The sequence below is a fragment of the Chiloscyllium plagiosum genome, chromosome 32 (assembly GCF_004010195.1).
Source record: "Chiloscyllium plagiosum isolate BGI_BamShark_2017 chromosome 32, ASM401019v2, whole genome shotgun sequence".
Taxonomy (NCBI): Eukaryota; Metazoa; Chordata; class Chondrichthyes; order Orectolobiformes; family Hemiscylliidae; genus Chiloscyllium; species Chiloscyllium plagiosum.
The window spans coordinates 41,375,045-41,397,755 of NC_057741.1; the positions used below are offsets into that span (position 1 = coordinate 41,375,045).

A 22,711-nucleotide genomic window follows, 5' to 3' on the forward strand; every position below is an offset into this window, starting at 1 on the left:
TGTGGCCGAAAACGGGACTCCAGGATGGTATGTTGCCTCCCAGGTGCTCGGGTCAGGGATGTCACTGATCAGCTACAGAGCATTCTGAAAGGGGAGGGTGAACAGCCAGTTGTCTTAGTGCATGTAGGGATCAACGATATAAGTAGAAAGCGAGATGAGGTCCTGAAAGAAGAATTCAGGGAGCTAGGAGAGAAGTTAAAGGGGAGGACCTCAAAGGTAGTGATCTTGGGATTACTACCAGTGCCACGTGCTAGCCAGTGTAGAAATGAAAAAATAAGCAGGATGAACATGTGGCTTGAGAGATGGTGTAGGAGGGAGGGGTTCAGATTTGTTGGACATTAGGAACGGCTCTGGGGAAGGTGGGACTATTACAAAAGGGATGGTCGACATTTGAACCAGACCGGAACCAATGTCCTTGGGGGAATTTCTGCTATTGCTGTTGGAGAGGTTTTAAACTAATGTGGCAGGGGGCTGGGAACCAGAAGAGAAAACAAGTAGGTAGCGAAGTAGAGACTAGAGACTGTAAGAATTATGAAGATAGTATTAATAAAGGGAAGAATAGGTAGAGAGCAGGTGAGCGCAGACGAACAGCTGGCCTGAAATGCATCTACTTTAATGCAAGGAGTATATTGTGTAAGGCAGATGAACTTAGGGCTTGGATTGGTGGCTGGGAGTATGACATTATTGCCATCACAGAGACTTGGTTGAAGGAAGGGCATGATGATTGGCAACTAAATGTTCCAGGATATAGACGCTTCACACAGGACAGGGAAGGAAGTAAAAGGGGGGTGGAGTTGCATTGCTGGTCAGGGACGATATCACTGCTGTGCTAAAGGAGGACACTATGGCGGTCTTGGGTAGTGAGGCATTTGGGGTGGAGCTGAGAAATAAAAAGGGTGCAGTTACATTGTTGGGGCTGTATTACCAGCCTCCCAACAGTGAGCGTAAGGTAGAAGAACAAATAGGTAAACAGATTATGAATAGATGTAGAGGCAATAGGGTAGTGGTGATGGGAGATTTTAATTTTCCCAACATTGACTGGGATACACCTAGCATCAGAAGTCTGGATGGAGTAGAATTTGTACGAAGCGTCCAGGAGAGTTTTCTAGAGCAATGTGTGAATAGTCCAACGAGGGAATGGGCCATATTGGACCTGGTACTGGGGAACGAGCCAGGTCAGGTGGTAGAAGTTGCGGTGAAGGATTTCTTTGGGAACAGTGACCACAATTCTGTAAGTTTTAGAATACTCGTAGATAAAGAAGAGAGTGGTCCTAAGGTAAGAGTACTAAACTGGGCCAAAGTCAATTATATCAAAATTAGGCAGGAGCTGGGAAATGTGGATTGGACACAGCTATTTGAAGGAAAGTCCACATTTGAGATGTGGGAGGCTTTCAAAGATAGGTTAACGGCAGTGTAGGATAGGCATGTCCCGTTGAAGGCAAAGGATAGGAAGGTCAAGATTCGTGAACCGTGGATGACAGGAGAAATTGTACGACTAGCCAAGAGGAAAAGGGAAGCATACGTAAGGTTTAGGCAGCTAAGAACAGAACGGGCCCTGGAGGAATATTGGAAGAGTAGGACAAGTCTTAAACAAGGAATCAAGCGGGCTAAAAGGGTCATGAAATAGCTTTAGCGAGCAGAATTAAAGAAAATCCCAAAGCATTTTATTCTTATATATAGACTGGAGAGTTGGGCGGAAAAGTGGCAGATGGCTTTCAATCCAGACAAATGTGAGGTGATGCATTTAGGCAAGTCTAATTCTAGAGCGAATTATACAATGAATGTAAGAGCCTTGGGAAAAATTGATGGGCAGAGAGATCTGGGAGTGCAGATCCATTGTACCCTGAAGATTGCTGCACAGGTAGATAGAGTGGTCAAGAAGGCATACAGTATGCTTGCCTTCATTGGAGGGGGTATTGCGTATAAGAGCTCGCAAGTCATGTTAAATTTGTACAAGACATTGGTTCGGCCGCATTCAGAATACTGTGTACAGTTCTGGGCGTCATATTACCAAAAGGATGTGGACGCTTTGGAGAGGGTGCAGAGAAGGTTTACGAGGATGTTGCCTGGAATGGAAGGTGCTAGCTATGAAGAGAAGTTGAGTAGGTTAGGTTTATTTTCACTAGAAAAAAGGAGATTGAGGAGGGGCCTGATTGAGGTTTACAGAATCATGAAGGGTATAGACAGGGTGGATAGAGACAAGCCATTTACCAGGGTGAAGGATTCAATAACGAGAGGTCATGCTTTAAAGGTGAGAGGTGGAAAGTTTAAGGGGGATACATGCAGCAAGTACTTCACACAGAGGGTGGTGGGCGGTTGGAACGCGTTGCCAGCAGAGGTGGTAGAGGCAGGCACGGTAGATTCATTTAAGATGAGTCTGGACAAATGCATGAATAGGTGGGGAGCAGAGAGATATAAATGCTTAGGAATTCACCGACAGGTTTAGACAGTACATTTGGATTGGCTCAGGCGTAGAGGGCTGAAGGGCCTGTTTTGGGCTGTAAATTTTCTTTGTTCTTTGAAGATTGAGGTTCAGAGCCACAAGATCATGCTTCAGCTGTACAAAGACTCTGGTAAGGCCACACCTGGAGTATTGCGTACAGTCCTCTTCACCGCATTGTAGGAAGGATGTGGAAGCTTTGGAAAGGGTTCAGAGGACATTTACTAGGATGTTGCCTGGTATGGTAGGATGTTGCCTGGTATGGAGGGAAGGTCTTACGAGGAAAGGCTGAGGGAACTGAGGCTGTTTTGGTTGGAGAGAAGAAAGTTGAGAGGTGACTTAATAGACATATATAAGATAATCAGAGGATTAGATAGGGTGGACAGTGAGAGCCTTTTTCCCTGGATGTTGAAGGCTAACACGAGGGGACATAACTTTAAATTGAGGGGTGATAGTTTTAGGACAGATATTAGAGACAGATATTCATTCAGAGTGTAGCAAAGGCATGGAATGAACTGCCTGCAACTGTAGTAGACTCACCAACATTAAGGGCATTTAATAGGGCATTGGACATATATATGGAGAATAATGGAATGGTGTAGGTTAGATGGGCATCAGATTATTTTCACAGGTTGGCACAACATTGGGGGCCGAAGGGTCTGTACTGCGCTGTAACGTTTTATCTTCGAAAAAGAAAAGCATTTCCCAAGGCTAATCAAAAATGCAGAAAATGTTGTGTTAGTCAAGTTCAATTCACAGGTCAAATGCACCTAGCATTTTAAAACTGTTCTGCATTCGTCATGAAGTTCAGTATCTACAATGATATACCACTTTAAGTGAGACAACAACAACCTGGAACTCAGTTCTGACTGAGCATATATTCCAGAGCTCAATGATTAAAGTTGGAAGGATTTCGATTTTGGGTTGAAGATAACATAGATTAAATAGCTTTTCCTGTCTGTTTTGTAAATCATCTTCATGTCTGTTGGTAGCTTTCTGCAGCTAAATGTGTAGGTTCAAGAACAGCTTCTTCCCTGCTGTTATTAGACTCCTGAATGGACATTTCAAATATTAAGTCTGAAGTTGATCTTGCTTTTTCTATACCCTCTTTGCAGCAATAATTTTGTATTTCTTGCTCTGTTCAATCACCCTACCATCTTCGTATGTTAAGATCTGTCTGTACTGCACATAAAACAAAACTATTCACTGTACCTAGGTACATGTGACAATAATAAATCAAACCAAACCTAATCAAATCCAACTGTAGATGGTCCTGCAAGAGACAGTGCAGAGCTAGACCCAATTCTGGGAGATGAAGGAGGACAGGTGTTCAAGGTAGCAGTAGGGATGCATTTTAGTGCTAGCGATCAAAACATCATAAAAGTTTTAAGTCTGTTTTGGGAAATAAAAATGGTCTGCAAAAAAAAGTAGGTTTTTGATTGGGGAAAGCAGCTTTTTTTAAATAAAGCAGGATGTGGACAGGGTAGATTGTGAATACATACTTGAGAGTTAATCTACAGCAGAACAGTTGGGGATGTTCAGAAAGGGACTGAGGAAAATACAACCCAACATGTTCCCTTTAGAGTCAAATGTAGGAGCAACAAGCTCAGAGAACCCTGGATGTCTAGGGATATTCAGAACTAGATAAAAAGGAAAAAGGCATTTAGCAGTTACAAAGGGAGCAAATCAACAGAGGACCAGGTAGAATGTGCAGAGGGAGAGATTTAAGAAAACAATTTGGAGAGTAAAGAGAGAACATGAGAAAACATGAGTAAGCAAGATAAGGAAGAATCCCAAGATAGTCTTCAAGTATATCAAGGGGTAGAGAATAACCAGGGAAAAGAGCAAAGGGAAAATCTGCGTGTGCAGCTGAAAGACATTGGTAGAGTGTTAGATGAGAATTTCACATTTGTCTTCCCTTGGGAAGAGGAAGATGTAGGTACAGAATTTGAGAAGATGAACTGTGAGGTTGTTCAGCAGATTGATATAGGGAGTGAGGAGGTATTGAACCTTCTTTGCTGTCCACTACACCTCCAATTTTGGTGTCATCTCCAAACTTACTAACTGTACCTCCTATGTTCACATCTAAATCATTTATATAAATGACAAAAAGTAGTGGACCCAGCACCGACCCTTGTGGCACTCCACTCGTCACAGGACTCCAATCTGGAAAGCAACCCTCCACCACCACCCTCTGTCTTCTACCATCGAGCGAGTTCTGTATCCAAATGGCTAGTTCTCCCTGTATTCCATGAGATCTAACCTTGCCAACCAGTCTACCTTGAAGAACCTTATTGAAAGCTTTACTGAAGTCCATATCGATCATGTCCACCACTCTGCCCTCATCAATCCTCTTTGTTACTTCTTCAAAAATCTCAATCAAGTTCATAAGACATGATTTCCCATGCACAAAGCCATGTTGACTATCCCTAATTAGTCCTTGCCTTTCCAAATGCATGTAATTCCTGTCCCTCAGGATTCCCTCCAACAACTTGCCCACCACCAATGTCAGGCTAACAGGTCTATCGTTCCTTGGCTTTTCCTTACGACCTTTCTTAAATAGTAGCACCACATTAGCCAACTTCCAGTCTTTCAGCACCTCACCTGTGGCTATTGATGATACAAATATCTTAGCAAGGGACCCAGCAATCACTTCCTTACCTTCCCAGAGAGTTCTAGGGTACACCTGATCAGGTCTTGGGGTTTATCCACTTTTGTGTGTTTGAAGACATTCAGCACCTCCTCCTCTGTAATATGGAGACATCTTGAAAAAGGTTGCCTTGCTGATCTTTGAAGGGTCCTATTCTCTTCCCAGTTACTCTTTTGTCCTTAAATATGTTTATAAAATCCTTTTGGATTCTCCTTTACCCTATTTGCCAAAGCTATCTCAGCTATGATCATAATGAATGGTCAAGCAAGGTCAAAGGGCCGAATGCCTACTCCTCCTATTTTCTATATGCTTTCAGCAAGAGATGTAGCATTGTGGGGAATAACATTTTTACATTGATATGACACGGAACATTCTGCCATGAGACTGATAGAACAGAAACGATCAATGATTTCAAAACAAAACTGATGAACCCTCAAGAGAAATACACCTTCAAGGTTGTGAAGACAGCAAGGAAAGTAATTGATTGGATAGCTCTTGAGAATTTGCATGGACACAATAGACTTATTGGAATGGTTAGAATCATAGAATGGTTATAGCTCAGAAGCTATTCTTTTGCTGATTACCTTTGTCTTGCTCTTTGATCCTTCCACAGTATCATTCTCTCTATTCTGGACAGAGCCTAAAGAATCTCCAGTCAACCTTGTTTCCAAGGATAGTAGTCTCAATTTCTCCAATCTCTCTACATAATTGAAATTCATCAAACTTGGCATCAGTCTTGCAAATCTTTGCTGAACTTTCTCTAATGCATTCACAACCTTCCTAATGTGTGATGCTAAGGTTTGGATGCAATACCTTAATTAAGACAAAACTGTGAACAAACCTTCTTTGTTCTTGTACTCTATGACCCTGCTGATGAAGTCCAGGATGCACAATGCTTTATGAACTGCTCTCTCAACCAGTCCTGCTGCATTCATTATTTATGCACATAAATACACCCAGTTAAGAAAACATCAGAGAATGTTGCACAAGTATGAGATACGCAAGGTTAGTGGAAGTCTATATAGTAACCAGAGAGATTACATCAAAACTCCATAGAAACAATCAATAAAGGGGTAATGACACACAAACATAGATGGCAAACAAGTCAAGTTCCTTCAGATTGTACACAAAGTATGTTATTTATAGAAATTCATGTGACTGGTTACTCAGATAAAAATGTTAACATTTGAACAACTAGTAGACTTTATGAATGAATACTGAAGTAAAAGGGAAACTATGGCTGTGATCTTAAATGGAAGCTCTGCTGACTTTGAGTTCTTTCCCTCGCCTCTCTCATGTTTAGCTGTGCTGCACTTGCTCCAAAACTTTAAGGGATGATGTCCAGAAATATTCCCAGTACTACCACTCCAACCAGCTTTATTTAGCTGAAACAAACTACTACCTTCTTGTATTCCAGTCCTCTAGATACAAAAGACAGCATTCCATTAAACATTTTGATTTTTTTTTTGACTTGTTCATATTTTCATGATTTATGCACCTGAACTCACATGTCCCTTTGGAACTCCATTTTTCTACCAATCTAGCCTTAGAATATGCGCTAGTTAATCATTTTTAGATCCATTGCATTTTAAACTATTTGTCAGTTTTGCCTCTTCACTTAACCTACCAAAATGCTCTGGTGATTTTAGGCCGTCACTCCTATTCTGCTTACAATTCTGCCTTTCTTTGTGTCATTCACAAATTTGGATAAGTGGTTTTCTATCCCATCATCTAAACTATTAAAGGTGAAACGTTGAGGCCCCAAAACAGATCACCGCAAAAACATTTATCACATCCGACCTGTCCATCACCCTATATTGTCTCCTGCAACTCAACAAGGTCAATAATTTATTTGCCTTTAATTCTATTAGCTTAAACTTTAGTTACCAGTCTTTACTGAGAAACTTTATTCTATGCCTCTGGAAGTATATACAAACAAACATAACAGACATTCCCCATCTATTGCTTTAGTCATCTCTTCAAAAATATGCACTCAGGGTCACGAAGCCCGGTTATATTTACAAATTCATGCTGGTTCTCTCTGATCAGTTGAAAATTTTCAAGTGATCAGTCACCTTATCCTTTACTATAGATTCCAGTAATTATCTTCTTCCTTCAGCCTTGCTTATTGCCTGTTCCTATCTTTTTCTTCTTGCTTCCAAGCTGAAAGTTACTACTTGTTAAAATTAATGGATAGAAAATCATGGGTTGAAGGTATGCAATGTCCTGATCTATGTACCCAGGCTGTCCCTCAGAAGTACACCACACATTAATTCACTAACCATATTCATATATTGAAGGAAAAACAGAAATTAAAGGGCAAAACTCCAGCTTTTCTCATTAGGCAATACATATGTCTTTCTGAAAATAAAAATAGTTTGGGCAAGACCTTTTTTTTAAAACTGTATTCAACATCAAAAGCAATCGTTGATGAAAATCTAGAAAAAAGTGAGGACTGCAGATGCTGGAGCCCAGAATCAAGAGTGTGGTGCTGGAAAAGCACAGCAGGTCAGGCAGCATCCGAGGAGCAGGAGAATCGACATTCTTGAATTCAGGAATTCTTGATGAAGGGTTTATGCCCAAACATTGATTCTCCTCCTCCATTGATGAAAATCTGTTCACTATAAACAATGTTTTCTTTTTACCAAAAATCCCACTTCAGTCCTTCACGATAACATAGGACCATAGAATCCCTACACAGTGTGGAAGCAGGCCATTCAGTCCAACAAGTCCAACTGACCCGCCAAAGAGTAACCCACCCAGACTCATTGCCCTACCCTATCACTCTACATTTACCAGACTAGATTAGATTAGATTACTTACAGTGTGGAAACAGGCCCTTCAGCCCAACAAGTCCACACCGACCCGCCGAAGCATAACCCACCCAGACCCATTCCCCTACACTTATCCCTTCACCTAACACTACAGGCAATTTAGCAAGGCCAATTCACTTAACCTGCACACTTTTGGATTGTGGGAGGAAACCAGAGCACCCGGAGGAAACCCACGCAGACACGGAGAGAATGTGCAAACTCCACACAGAGAGTCGCCTGAGGCAGGAATTGAACCCGGGTCTCTGGCGCTGTGAGGCAGCAGTGCTAACCACTGTGCCACCGTGCCGCCATAACAGTTGCTTGAGCTCAAACAATCACATATGTTTCTCAAAGCATTCATAAAAGAAAAGCAAAATCTATATTTAAAGCATTTATAAGAGAAATTAAGTAGCAAGTGGCTGCCACCCGTTTCATTGAGTTGAAAAAGGTGTAACAACAACATCAATGCTCAGAACCTCAGACTTTCCACTGTGTTTCCTCAATGATTTCCCTTTTACAGTCAGTCAAACTTTGGGACTGCTGCCCCTGCTCCCAACAAACCCCAGTAAATACAAGTCATATTCTGAAGGAAACTGAGATGGCCTTCATTCTTGGACAAAGACCGTCTTGAGAGCATTCAACAGGTAGCCCAATCCCTTTCCAATCCTCCACAGCCTCAAGAGTACGATCAATATAGTTCATCATCCTTGATACCAGAGCTCCCAAGCACTGGCAATGCTCTCAGGACATAACACCACAAGTTGTATTATTTTGTCATACCATTCCAAAAGATAATCATGAACAACTGTCTCCCCTATTACTGTTAAACCTAGACCTCTTCCAATGACACTGCAGTAACCCTCACTCATTATAAGTAAGCCCATAGATTTTCACCTGAGCCATTGTTACTCATCCCAGGAATCCTTTCAGTTTTCCCAACCTTGCCAGCTTCCCTGGTGGTTCCAAAGTGCTGCCAGACCAGATTCTCTCTCCTTCCAATGTTCTAAGACCAAATAAATGGTTCAGTAAGCAAAGTGCACATCCCACTCCTAGTCTAGTTCTATCAAATCTTAGCTTCCTTCTCATACGGAGTGATGTCAGACACAACAGAAACACGTCAGTACCAAGGGTCAGAATCCCATATAAATATCTTCTACTTTCCACTGTTATATTACATATTTGTTTATAAACCTTAGTGTTACGATAGTAGTAAAAACAGATTATTAATTTTTGATTTATATGACCTGATTTTAATATCTGGGATCTTTCATGGACAAAAATGATTTTGAAAAAGTAAAAAAAAGACTTAAAGTGATCTCTTGACCTGGTTTCCTCAAGCTCATGAAGCTATCAATAAATAAGACCTAGTCTGATCTAAAATGAACATGTCTTCAAAATGTTAAATTAGTCACTCATATTGGAATCGCCATTTTACACCTTTCTGGAAGTTTCACATATTGGGGTTAAATTTGCCTGCAGATATCCAACTTAGAGAAAAATAATTAAGCTTGGCATGAGAATACACAAACGAACTGTACTTCAGGCTACAGCTTTTGGGCAGAAAACCAGAAGGCTTGCTCTTCCTCTCTTCAAATTTCTTTCAACCTCTCAAGAAACAACACCTGGCGACACAGTAAAGTGGAGTAATATCCATTCACCGAAAATTCAAAGGTATTTACAAATTTTGCTACTGAAGAGGCAAATCATCAATTAACTACTGTGGTCACAGGTTAAATCTAACATCTCGAAGACTAAGGATTTTTTAAATTGCGTACTCTTGATCTTTCTTTTTATGCAAGATGTTTTCTCTGTTTTCTCTTTTTTTTACACTTTATTGCCTGTGTATGTTTGATGTTGCATTTTACTATTTTTCTTAGAGTCAGTAAGTAATAAAATGCTTCTTTTTTCATTTAAGAAAATGTTGCAATTGGTTTCTTAACTACATTTCAATTGAAATGCAATATAGCTGTGAGCTAAAAATAATTAAAAATCTTTGTTGTGGCCAACTGAGAGAGTATAAAAAGAGAAGCCAATTCACCTCTTCTCATCTGGTTATACTACTAGATGTTTTAAAAAAGCTAAGGTAAAAAATTGATTACCTGCTAAAAGAAATCTATAGCAATCATTACAACCAGTGATTTGTCATTTATCACTGAAATGTCAAGGACACTAGAGTACTATTTAATACAGCTGCAATTTAACATCTTATGTCACCAGAATGTGGCAGTTCCGAATCCATTCTGCACTTTAGAACACAAGTTAAAGCAGCATGTTCTCCGACATACTGTAACCATAGGAATAGAAAAAAGTTATTCCTCACTTGATTCTCAAACATTGAGCAATTTGATCACTACTAGTAACCTACTGTACTACATATTGAACCTCAACATCCAAATAAAAACATCCAAAGAAACACCTGCTATTCTAACAAACACAAAAATATACTGTGTTCACATTTTTAATCTTATTATTCATTTAAAAAGTGACTGAGAAATATTCCTCACCTAGCAAGTACTACGTATCCAGTCCCAATTCTATTTTGAAGCAAGTCTTTTGTCTTTTGCTGAGATACACTATGGAACACAGCAGTGTGCTACTATATAATGCATTGCCAGTGCCCCACCCTGTAACTTAAAGGCCAGCATGTAAGACTCGCTGGGTTGGAGCAAATGCAAAGTATAAAGGCTGATAAAGCACATTGGTTTCAATTTGCAATTATGTGTCACTATATCAACACTAAGTTTCCAGGGAAAATTATTTGCTTAAAGAAATATCTGCTAGCAATTATTTCATAAGCTTTGATCGAGTTATGTACGTCACTAACTTTAAGCAATAACTTTGGTGCACAATTACAATTATGCAGCATGTTAGAACAAAATTTAAAAAAAACTATGACAAGCAAATGGAATCTATTGAGTGGGCTCAGAAGATCTGAGCTCCAACCTTCCCATACCTGAACAATGACTTCACTGCAAAAGTACTTTATCAGCTATGAAGTGCTTTGGAATGTTCTGAAGTCTTGAAAGATGCTATACATTCTAATTTCAAAATTATTGCCTGGTTAATGCTGAACAATCACATCTACATGCATTCCAAGTAGCAGGGTAAAAGCAATGTAGAATTACAAATGTCTATTAGCTGTGTAAAAGGATGCATAGAAGATTTATTTATTGGGGAGTCTAGGTAGCATTTTGTTATTTGCTGCCTTACAATTCAACTTTGAGAGTTCTATTGTGGGACTCCCATTCTAATGTAAGCAATTAATTTGTCATTGTTGGTACTGAATGATCCACAGCTGAAGGTAGTACCACACATTCATTTAAAGGCATTATTTCACACAAAGTTTGGCCTGGATGTTTTTTGGGAGACAGTGCCACACAACACGATGGAAGGTATTCTCAACGTGAAGGAAAGTCTCCATCTCAATAAGGACTGTGCAGTGATTGCTCTTACTGATACTATAATGGACAGATACATCGACAGCTGGCAGATTGGTAAAAGATGAAGTGAGATATGCTTTTCCCTCATTGGTTCCCTCACTATTTGCCGCAGATCTAGCCTACCAGCCATGGTTCTTTAGGACTCAACCATCTTAAATCAGTTAAAAATCACACAACACCAGGTTATAGTCCAACAGGTTTAATTGGAAGCACTAGCTTTCGGAGCGCCGCTCCTTCATCAGGTGGTTGTGAAGTACACAATTGTAAGACACAGAATTTATAGCAAAAGTTTACAGTGTGATGTAACTGAAATTATACATTGAAAAATACCGTGATTGTTTGTTGAGTCTCTCATCTGTTCGAATACCTTCACTTCTTTCATATATAAATCACAAAACTTCTTTTAAAACTTACATTCTCAGGTTAACTGTAACAATTGGTGTCAGCCAGATAAGATGTTAAGATGTTGAAGGTGTTAGCCCCCTGTTTTCCCTGTCTGTGCCATAATGTTTAGACTGATTCTAATCTAAAAAGTGAGTTAATAGAGTCTTACATGGATTCATGTAGTTTTTGAGCAAAGTACAATGTAACTCTGCAAGTACAAATTCACTGCAGAAACGTATATATGTGTGAATGTGGGTTTTTGTGTGCGTGTGTGTCCGTTTGTCTGGGGTGGGGAGTTGAGAGTGTGAGAGAGAATGTATATGTGTTTGTGAGAGTGTAAAGTATCTAAGTCTGTGAGAGGGTGAGTGTGTGTCTGTAAGTGTGTGTGTGTCTGGGGTGGGGTTTGTGAGTGGCTGTGAGAGAGTGTATGTTTGTGTGTGAGTGTAAAGTGGTCTAAGTCTGTGAGAGGATGCATGTGAGAGTGTGGAAATGTCGTGTGCGTGTCTGCGTATGTGTGTGTATAGGAGTGCCTGCGTATGTGTGTGTGTAGGAGTGTCTGTGTGTGTGTTTATAGTGCAATGGTGGTCACCTGTAGGGTGACATGAACCCAAGGTCCCAGTTCAGGCCCTCCCTATGGGTACAGAATTTAGCTATCAGCCTCTGCTCAGCCACTTTTCGCTGCTGTCTGTCCCAAGTCCGCCTTGGAGGATGGTCACCCGAAGGTCCGAGGTCGAATGTCCTGGACCGCTGAAGTGTTCCCCAAACGGGGAGGGAACACTCCTGTCAGTTGATTGTTGTGCGGTGCCCATTCATCCATTGCCGTAGCCTTTGTTCGGTTTCACCAATGTACCATGCCTCGGGACATCTTTGCCTGCAGCGTATGAGATAGACAACGTTGGCGGAGATAGACAACGTTGGCTTAATCGGTAGTACTGCTGTCAAGCCACTCTTGGTGGTGAACATTGGAGTCCCCAACCAGAGTACATTTTCTGCCCTTACTATCCTCAGTGCATCCTCCATGTATTATCCAACATGGAGGAATGCTGTGTCATCAGCAGAAGGTAGTGGTAGTCAGCAGCAGCAATTCCTTGCCCATGCTTAACCTGAGGTCCAGAGTCAACATTGAGAACTCTCAGGCAACTCCCTCCCAACTGTATACCACCGTGCCGCCACCTTTACTGGGTCTATCTGGCCAGTGGGACAGGACATATTCAGGGATGGTGATGGAGATGGTGATGTCTGGGACTTAGTCATACTCACAGAATCATACCTTACAGACTATGTCAGGCTGTTGCTTGACTAGTTTGTGAGACTGCTCTCCCAATTTTGGCACTCGCCCCCAGATGTTAGTGAGGAGGACTTTGTAGGGTCAACAGGACTGTTTCTGCCATTGTCTCTTCCAGTGCCTAAGTCAATGCCAGGTGATCCATCGGTTTCATTGCTTTGAGACGTTGTAGCAATTGGTACAAATGAACAGCCTGCTATGCCATTTCAGAGGCAATTGAGAGTCAATCACATTGCTGTGGGTCTGGAGTCCTGTAGGCCAGACCAGGTGAAGATGGCAGGTTTCCTTCCCTGAGGAACATTAGTGATCCAGATGGATTTTTCTGACGATCAACAATGATTTCATAGTCATCAATAGATTCTTAATTGGAGATTTTTAAAATTGAATTCAAATTCCACCATCTGCCATGGCAAGATTTGAACAGGAGTCCCCAGAAAATTAGCTGAGTTGCTGGATTAATCGTCTAACAATGCTACCACTAGACCACCATTTCCCTATTCCCACAGCCTCATTCTCTAGGGTGCTTATATTTATTTTGGCTTCTTTTATACATTTAAATATATACAACCTGGTGTTGTGTGATTTTTAACATTTAAAGAAGCTCTTGCTATCCATTCTTATATTACTTGCAATTTTTCACTATTTTTAATTTTCTCCCTTTTTTGTTGGCTTCTTAAAACCTTCACAGTTTTCTAGTTTACTACAATTTTTTTTCAATTTGAGACTTCCCTTAACTTCCTTGGTTAACTATGGATGGTTTATCCCATTCCTAGAGTTATGCTTTCTCACTGGGCCATATATTTGTTGTAAGTCATGAACTCTCTTCTTAAATATCCAGCATTGTTCAACCATCATTTTTTCTGCTAAATTTTGATCCTAGTCCACTCCAGCCAACTTTGCCTGAATTCCTTTTGTAATTATCCTTATGAAGTTTAGCACAATTGCTTTTGAATAAAATTTCTCACTCCCATTGAATAATAAGTTTAACCATGTTATGGTCACTGTTTCCTAGGAGATCTTTTACTCCAAGATCATTTATTTATTCTGACTTGTTACACATTGCTAGATCCAAAATAGCATAATCCCTGATTAGATCCACAACATGTTGCTCTCGGAAACTGTACTGAATATTCTTGCTGAATTCTTTCTCATGATTACCTCAGCTAATTTGATCTTCTCATTATTAATGAAAGTTATTCATTATTAATGTAATGTTTTTATTACATGCCCTCATCTTCTTATCTTTTCTCTGTCCTATAGTTAAGCGACTACTGGGGGACCTGGAGACTTATCTCATCAGTGTCTTTTTCCTCTTGTTATTTCTTACCTCCACGGACATGAATTCTACATCTTTCGATCCAAGATAATTGCTTGCTCCCACATCTACTCTATTCCACATCCCCCACCCTTGCCTTCCTGTCACATTTATTCCATTCCTCATCCCCCACCCTTTCCTTCCTGTCACATTTATTCCATTCCTCATCTCCCACCCTTGCCTTCCTGTCATATTTATTCCATTCCACATTCCGCACCCTTTCCTTCCTGCCCACCTTGAAGAAAAATGACATTCCCCTGAACATTTGGTTCCCAGTTTTGATCTCCACATAATCATGTATCCATAATGGCTATAACTTCATACCAATTAAATCACTATTTGTGCTGTTAATTCATTTACTTTGCTCCAAATATTACATTATTTTTCTGTAAGGAATCATTAACTTTGCATTTTTACTCTTTTTCCTTCTTCAACCCGATTTGCTGCTTTTTAAAGATTGCAGGTTTTTAAAAATTCATTCAAGGATCATGGGTGTTGCTGGCTTGCCAGAATTTATTACCTGTCCCCAACTGCCCTTGAGGTGCTGGTGGATGCCTTCTTGAACCACTGCAGTCCACTTGCTATAGTTGATCCATAATGCCCTTAAGGAGGTAATTCCAAGATTTGAACCAGGTGATTGTGACAAAACAGTGATATATTTCCAAGTCAGGATGGGAGGTGAGTGGCTTAGAGGGGAACTTGCAGGTGGTGGTGTTCCTATGTTTCTGTTGCCCTTGTCCTTCTAAATGGAAATGGTCATGAGTTTGGGAAGTGCTAGCTAAGAACCTTGGATGAATTTCTGCAGTGCATCTTGTAGATAGTACACAATGCTGCTACTGAGCATTGGTGGTGGAGGGAGTGGATGCTTGTGCACATGGTGCCAACCAAAGAGGTCTGCTTTGTCCTGGATGGTGTCAAGCTTCTTGAGTGTTATTGGAGCTGCACCCATCCAGGCAAATGGGCAGTATTCCAACACATTCCCAACTTGTGCCTTGTAAATGGTTGACAGGCTTTGGAGCAAATTGCATTTATGAGAGAGTGTAAAGGACCCACTCTCAACTGTGCAAATGCATCTATAATCTGGTAACCGAGGCTTCAATTGCAGAAACACGTGTTACAGGATTCACCACTGCACTGCACAATGCTCTGTAGGCCAGGCTGAACTCTAATGAGGAAACACATCCGCCAAGTTTCCAGAGATGCAGCTAGTGAACTTCTCCAACTGACATGCAATCTGTTGTACATTGTTGGAGACACAGTGTGTGCACCACATACTTTAGTTTTATATGTTAAAAGCAGGATTACAAGGTCTGTATCCAAACTCAGTTCAGCAGTGTGACAACATGTTTGAACCTTCACTTGTCAATATCTTTCCCAGCTTTCTCAGCTCTTCCTGTCAACTCATTCACTTATTATTCTATAAATTCACCACTGGCTCAGCATCTATTGCCCCTCAGGCTAATGGCTTGGCAGGGAGATTATCACTCGTGCGATAAAGTGCTGACAGTCTGGAAGCATGGGGCCTGATAGCTGCAGTTCTTTTTCTGCTGCTTCTAAGGAAAGGAGAAGGAGGTTAAAATAGGTTGTTGAAAGCAGAATTTGCATGTGTGCTCCATGATCTAGTACAAACTGTAATGCGGGTGTAACTGGAGAAGGAAGGAAAACAAAATTTCAAGGCAATCCTGCCACTGACACCCACTCTAACCCACAACAGTAGGGTGACTATAATGAGGGTGATGACAAGTTCATGAACCAAGAAATAATGCGTAAGGGTTTTGGTGGGTTAGCATGTATGTAAGGCCACTAGTGAAAGAACACCTGCAGGCAATGAATGAGGGTGTAAAGGACCATAATTCTTCCAAAATATTTATGGCAAACTGTTTACCATATTGAAGCAGTTTAAAACACTAAAGAACATTTAACCACTCAAGCCTGCCCTGCTATGATTTCACTCAGTCTCAACTCCACTTTCCTGCTCCCTCCCCATCATCCTTTAATCAACTGCTAATTAAAAATCTGTTTATCTCCTCATATTTATTAAGTGTCCTAGTGTCTACTGCACCTAAGGGTAGTGAATTCCACAGATGCATGACCCTTTGAGAGAAGTAATTCCTCATATGTTTTAGATCAGCTTTAGCCTTTCTTTTTGATTGCCCCACAAGAGGAATAATCATCTCCACATCTACTTTGTCAATTTCCTTTAGTATTTTATGTACGTCATTTAGATCTCCTCTCATTCTTCTAAACTCTAGTGTGAACAGGCCTAAACTGCCCATTCTCTCCTGATAAGACAAGCTCTCCCTCTCTGGAATTAATCTAGTAAATCCAATCACTCACCTTATTCCCTGCTGTACCTGCAAACTAGTTTTCTGTGATTCATGTACAAGGACACAAAAATTCTCCTACACCAAAGCATTTTAAACTCTCTCTCCATTTAGATATTAAGTTGCCTTTTTATTGTTCTGAACAAAATGGATAACCTCACGTCTATCCACATTAAATTCCATCTGCCAAAGAGGAGTTTTATTTTTAATTTTTATTTTGGGAAGCTAGTGATGCTACAAGTTTCTAACAGTTATTAATTCTAGGTGTTAGTATTCTGAAGAAAAAATGCTGACCTAGTATTTCCACCATTATCTGATTTTAAAGTGGTATGATTTATTTCTTTTCGTAAGGCACTAAAATGAAGCAGTCTGGTTTTCACAAAAATGAATGGTAATTCTATTTTGATGTTAGCCCATAAATCACTAAACTTAATTCAAGTTCATAAGTTTCCACAGTGAGATTTGAACTGACCATTGCTTGCCAGTTCAATACTGTAACCACTATACCAGCATTAAATGCTGTGAATTGCAGTTAGAAAACTGATTAAAGTTTTTTAAAATACTTTTCCAGCTATTGCACATTGGAGTCTTGATTCATTTCTGAAGAAAAACAGCACTTCTTACATGGTAATAAATCTACCACTACCATTAAGTGTCATTATTGTTCCCATTATTGTTCCCATTCAGAAAGTATACAAAATGCATTGTGTTGTTCTTGTCCACTGACTAAATTGCCTTCTCGAAAACACTGCTTAAAATTAAACAAATTTTGAAATGTCTAGAAATTAGTTTTGTTCAAAATGTTTTGACAAACACTGCTAAGGTCTCTCCTCCAATTTCCGTTATATTTTGGGGTATATTTTCTTTAATCCAAGAATTCCTTAGTGATTTAATTATTTCATTGACTTCATAATAATTGTTGTATGAAAGTGTCAATGATTTCATGTTCTCAAGAACCATTTGATAAAAAGGTCCAATACATTCAACTGAAGGCTTTTATTGAAGCCTGGAAAACTACTACTATCAACTCTCATCTTGCCTATTCGCCATCAATATTAAGCAGACAGTGAAGATTATATATACACACACTTTAAAGCATGTTTGATTACAGTTATTCAGTATGGATTATGCTGTGCACAATAATTAAAATGTTGGAGTTGAAGTTTAAATGTGAAAGTTTGTAAAAGGTAAACAAGTGGGAGGTTTGTAATTCTCTAGAATCTGCTAAGCACCATATGTTAAGCAAAGCTAAAGGTCAATCATATAATAACTAATATAATTAATTCAAGTTGTGACAGGGGCAAACAAGACAAGTTCACCTTATTTTGCTGTGGATAGATATCTGACATTTTTTAAAATCAGTACCATGTTAAACTTTTTCTAACCCATTGTTAGGATAGTGTAGGCTATCCACTTTTAATAACCAATTGTAACAGCATTCTAAATAACCCTATATCACCATCTAGGAAGCTTGATTCAATTCAGAATGAGATCAAGAGAAATAATCTTAAAGTCTCTTTGATAGCCTGCAGACTTATAAGTAAACGGCAGCTCAAAGGTGTTAGACAGAACGGTGCCAAGGCCTGAGCATACTCCCAAGCAAGCATAAATGCTATTTGTAGCATTTTTAATTGTCTGATGGGAGACTAAAAACAAAGAAAACAGGTGTTAACATGATTGATAACAAGGAAAAAAAGAAACCGAGTTGGATTTTCCGAGGAGAGGCAACATAATACAGATTGCCATTCTACTCTTTTTCATTTTACAGGGCTCCACATTTCTGACAGGAAATTCCAATCAAGCTCCTTCAGAAACATGGAGCCATCCCTCCATTATAACAGGTTTCTCAATGTAAAACAGTTGGGAGAAGCAAACCACACCCCTATTTCACAGCAGCCAGTTGCCTTATTTAAAAATTTAAAAGCTTGCAATCAGAGACAGCCAGATAACACAAGTGAGGGTGTCAGACGGCAGGGTATCAAGTGAGTAACGAGTGACAAGATGCAAGGAGCAAGTTCAACGGTGGAATGCTTTGGGTAGGTGGATTTGGTGGAAAATATTGGATTTTGCAGGAGACAACGACATTGGGTTGGAGGTGGCAGGTCGAGGAATAAGGAAAGGGAGGGTAGTACCTCGAATGTGGGGGAAAGAAAGGGTGGTGTTGGCTTTGGTGGCAGGGAAAGGCAGCTGAAACCTTGCCATCCAGGAGGTTAAGGTCTCAACACCAACTTGTTTGTGCGCATGTGAGGGTGGAATCACAAAAAAATAAAGATTTGTGAAAGAAAGCAAAGGCCTTTGCACATGGTGCTAAGGTGTGTGCTAGAAATTCTATAGATAGAAAATAAGAAAAATGAAGAGATACTTGAAAAGAACTTTGAAAATTTACCTCTAAGAGAGAAAATATCATTATTTCAACCATAAAAGGCAACAGAAAGGCCGGCCTATTTAGATGTCAGAGTGGTTGCAGATGGGCTATCATACATGTGTGCTGATGGCACAATACAGACAACTTTGCCATGATAGCTGATCTCTTGGCAAGATCAGCTACAAGCAAGAACAACTGCCTAGGTGGCTACTAAGCCAAATCAGTAAATCAATTTCAGGACAAATCCAACCTGATTAATTATCACACCGTCTGTACATACGTAGTCGTCAGCAAAGTGAAGGGAGTTGTCCTTAATGGTGTGATCAAGTGGCCCTAACCTGCTCTCTAATACTTAGGCTGTCTCGGCTCCTGATCTCATCACAAACTTGGTCCATGGGAAAAAAAAGAGTTGAATTCAAGAATGAAGTGAGAGCGTCTACCCTTGACATCCAGGCATCGTTTAACAATGAGGCATCCAGGAGCCCCAGCAAAATGGGAGTCAGTGGGAATTGGCTGCAGTCATACCAAGCATGAAGGAAGATGGTTTTGGTGTTGGAGATCAATCATCCCAGCTGCAAGAGATCACAGCAGGAAGTTCCTCAAAGTGGTGTTCTAAGCCCAATCACCTGCTTCAATGACCAACTCTCCATCATAAGGTCAGTATTAGGGATGCTCACTGACAATTAGACAATGTTCAGGAACATTCACCATTTCTCAGAGACTGAAGTAGTCTGTGACCAAATGCAATGAGGCCTTCGCAACACAGATGCTTGGGCTGACAAGTGGAAAGCAGCATTCATGGCTTCCCCCACCTCATCCTAGTTTCAAACTTCCAGCTCCGCACTGTCCCCTTGACTTGTCCGGACTCGTCCGACCTGCCTAGCTCCTTTTCCACCTATCCACTCCACCCTCTCCTCCCTGACCTATCACCTTCATCTCCTCCCCCACTCACCCATTCTACTCTATGCTACTTTCTCCCCACCCCCACCCTCCTCTAGCTTATCTCTCCACGCTTCAGGCTCTCTGCCTTTATTCCTGATGAAGGGCTTTTGCCCGAAACGTCGATTTTGCTGCTCGTTGGATGCTGCCTGAATTGCTGTGCTCTTCCAGCACCACTGATCCAGATTCATGGCTTTCATGCCAGGCAAAGACCATTTCCAACAAGAAGAATTCCAACCATCAACTCTTGACACTCAATAGCATTTTCAACACTCAATCTTCCATTATCAACATCCTGGGGGGTTACCATTCACCAGAAACTGAACTGAACTAGTCATATGACTTCTTTGCCCTGTGAACCAAGGCGGTACAGTCATAGAGAAATACAGCATGGAAACAGGCCCTTCAACTCAAACTGGTCCATGCTGACTATGGTGCCCACTCAGCTACTTCCAACTGCCCACATTTGATCCATATCCCTCGAGGCCTTCCCATCCATGTACATATCCAAATGTTCTTTAAATGTTACTATTTTACCTGCCTCAACCACTTTCACTGGCAACCCATTCCAAATGCACACCATTCTCTGCATGAAGAAGTCACCTCTCAGGTTCTTCCTAAACCTGAAACCCATGCTCTCTAGTTTTCAATTCCCCATCCCTGGGAAAAAGACGATATCAGTTCATCCTATTGCTGCCCCTCATGATTTTATACACCTCATTCTCCTATGTTCCAAGGAATAAAGTCCTATCCTGGCCAACCTCCCCATAACTCAGTGAAAGTAAGGACTGCAGATGTTGGAGATCAGAGTCAAGATTGGAGTGGTGCTGGAAAAGCATAGCAGGTCAGGCAGCATTCAAGAAGCAGGAAAATCGACGTTTCAGGCAGGAGCCCTTCATCAGGAATGAGGGCTCATCCCTGACCAAGGGTTCCTACCCGACACGTCAATTTTCCTGCTCCTTTTGGATACTGCCTGACCTGCTGTGCTTTTTCAGCACCACTCCAATCTTGACTCCCCATAACTCAGGCCTATTAGTCCTGGCAACATTCTTGTAAATCGTCTTTACACCCTTTCCAGTTAACCAAGTCTTTTCCATAACAGGGTGACCTAAACTGTACACAATACTCCAAGTGCAGCCTCACTAACAATTTATACAACTGGAATACGAACTCCCAGCTCCTGTACTCAGTGCCTCAACCGATGAAGGCCAGCATGCAAAATGCCTTCTTTACCACCCTGTCTACCTCTGACACCGTTTTCAATTACCTATGTACTTGTACCCCCCAGTCCCTCTGTTCCACAATATTCCAAGACCTTACCATTTACTGTACAAGTCCTACCTCGGTTTGACTTTCCAAAGTGCAACGCCTCGCACCAGTCTGTATTTGCATTTGCCAATCCGAAGCCCACTTCCCCTCTGATGAAAATCCCTCTGTGATGTTTGATAACCTTCCTCACTATGGACAATACCTCTTAATTTTGTTATCATTCACAAATTTTCTAATCACGCCTTGGCATTCACATCCAGATCATTTATGTAAATAACCAGCACTGACCCCTGTGGCACACCACTAGTCACAGGCCTCCAGTCCATGAAACAACCTTCAACTACCAGGCTCTGCTTCTGACCATCGAGCCAATTTTGAATCCAAATAGCTAGCTCTCCATGGATCCCATGCGACCTAACCTAGCCTGCCATGCAGGACCTTATCAAAGGCCTTACTAAAGTCCATATAGACAACATCCACAGCCTTATCCTCATCTATCCTCTTGGTTACCTCTTTGAAGAACTCTAAGAGATTTGTCAGATATGACTTTCTGTGCACAAATCCATGCTGGCTATCCCTAATCAAACCTTGACTATCCAAATGTTAGTTGATTCTGTCTCTCAGTATCTTCTCCAAAACCTTGCCAAGCACGGATATCAGGCTCACTGGCCTGTAGTTCCCTGGCTTGTCTTTGCTACCTTTCTTAAACAATGGAACAACATTAGCCACCCTCCGGTTTTACCGAACTTCTCCAGTGGCTAAAGATAAAGTAAAAAGCTCTGCAAGGGCCTCTGCAATTTCTTCTCTATTGTCCCACAATGTTCAAGGATGGACTTGAGTAGTGTGATAGAATACTCTCCATTTGACAAAGCAGACATAGAAAGGAGGTTTCCTCATATGGGGTGATCTAGAATGAGATGTCATGGTTTTAGGATAAGGGTTGGCAGATTAAATCAGAGATGAGGAGAAATTATTTCTGTCAAAGGGTTAGTATTCAGTAGAATTCACTACTCCAGAGTCTGGTGTGTGCTGGGACATTCAGTAAATTTAAGGTGGTGGTAGATTTTTAAATGGTGTTGAGCTGAAGGGCTATAGATAACAGGTAGGAAAGTGGAGTGGAGGCTGAGATTAGACCAGCCTTGATCTTATAAATGGCAGAGCACACTTGAAGGGTTGAATTATCTACTGCCTCTCCTAGTTATGTTCTTGACTAGATGAATGCATCTATAACTTAAAATCAACATCATCCACGACATAGCAGCTGCTTGATCAGTAGCCTAAGTTACACTTTTAACACTCTCCCTTTCCACCACTGATGCCCAGAAGCAGCAGTGTATACAAACTAGAAGATCCACTGAAACAGCTCACTACACTCCTTCAACAGTACCACTTAAACCCACAGCCTATACTACCCAGAAGGACAAATACAACAGATACATGGGAATATCGCCACCTGCAAATTCTCCTCCAAGCTACATACCATCCTG

The 22,711-nt window shown here is 40.9% G+C and overlaps 1 protein-coding gene and 1 long non-coding RNA gene across 2 annotated transcripts in view; both read right to left on the bottom strand.

The window, feature by feature from the left end:
* The window catches only part of LOC122539553 (sodium/hydrogen exchanger 9B2-like), a 129,569-nt gene extending 119,117 nt beyond the window's left edge, over positions 1-10,452 (bottom strand). Inside the window, exon 1 of the mRNA XM_043674535.1 lies at positions 10,408-10,452. The gene's annotated coding sequence lies outside the window, so the exon portion shown is untranslated. The remainder of the gene's footprint in view (positions 1-10,407) is intronic.
* Positions 10,453-12,555: 2,103 nt separating this feature from the next.
* The window catches only part of LOC122539554, a 52,847-nt gene continuing 42,691 nt past the window's right edge, over positions 12,556-22,711 (bottom strand). Inside the window, exon 5 of the long non-coding RNA XR_006309120.1 lies at positions 12,556-12,598. This is a non-coding gene — a long non-coding RNA (uncharacterized LOC122539554). The remainder of the gene's footprint in view (positions 12,599-22,711) is intronic.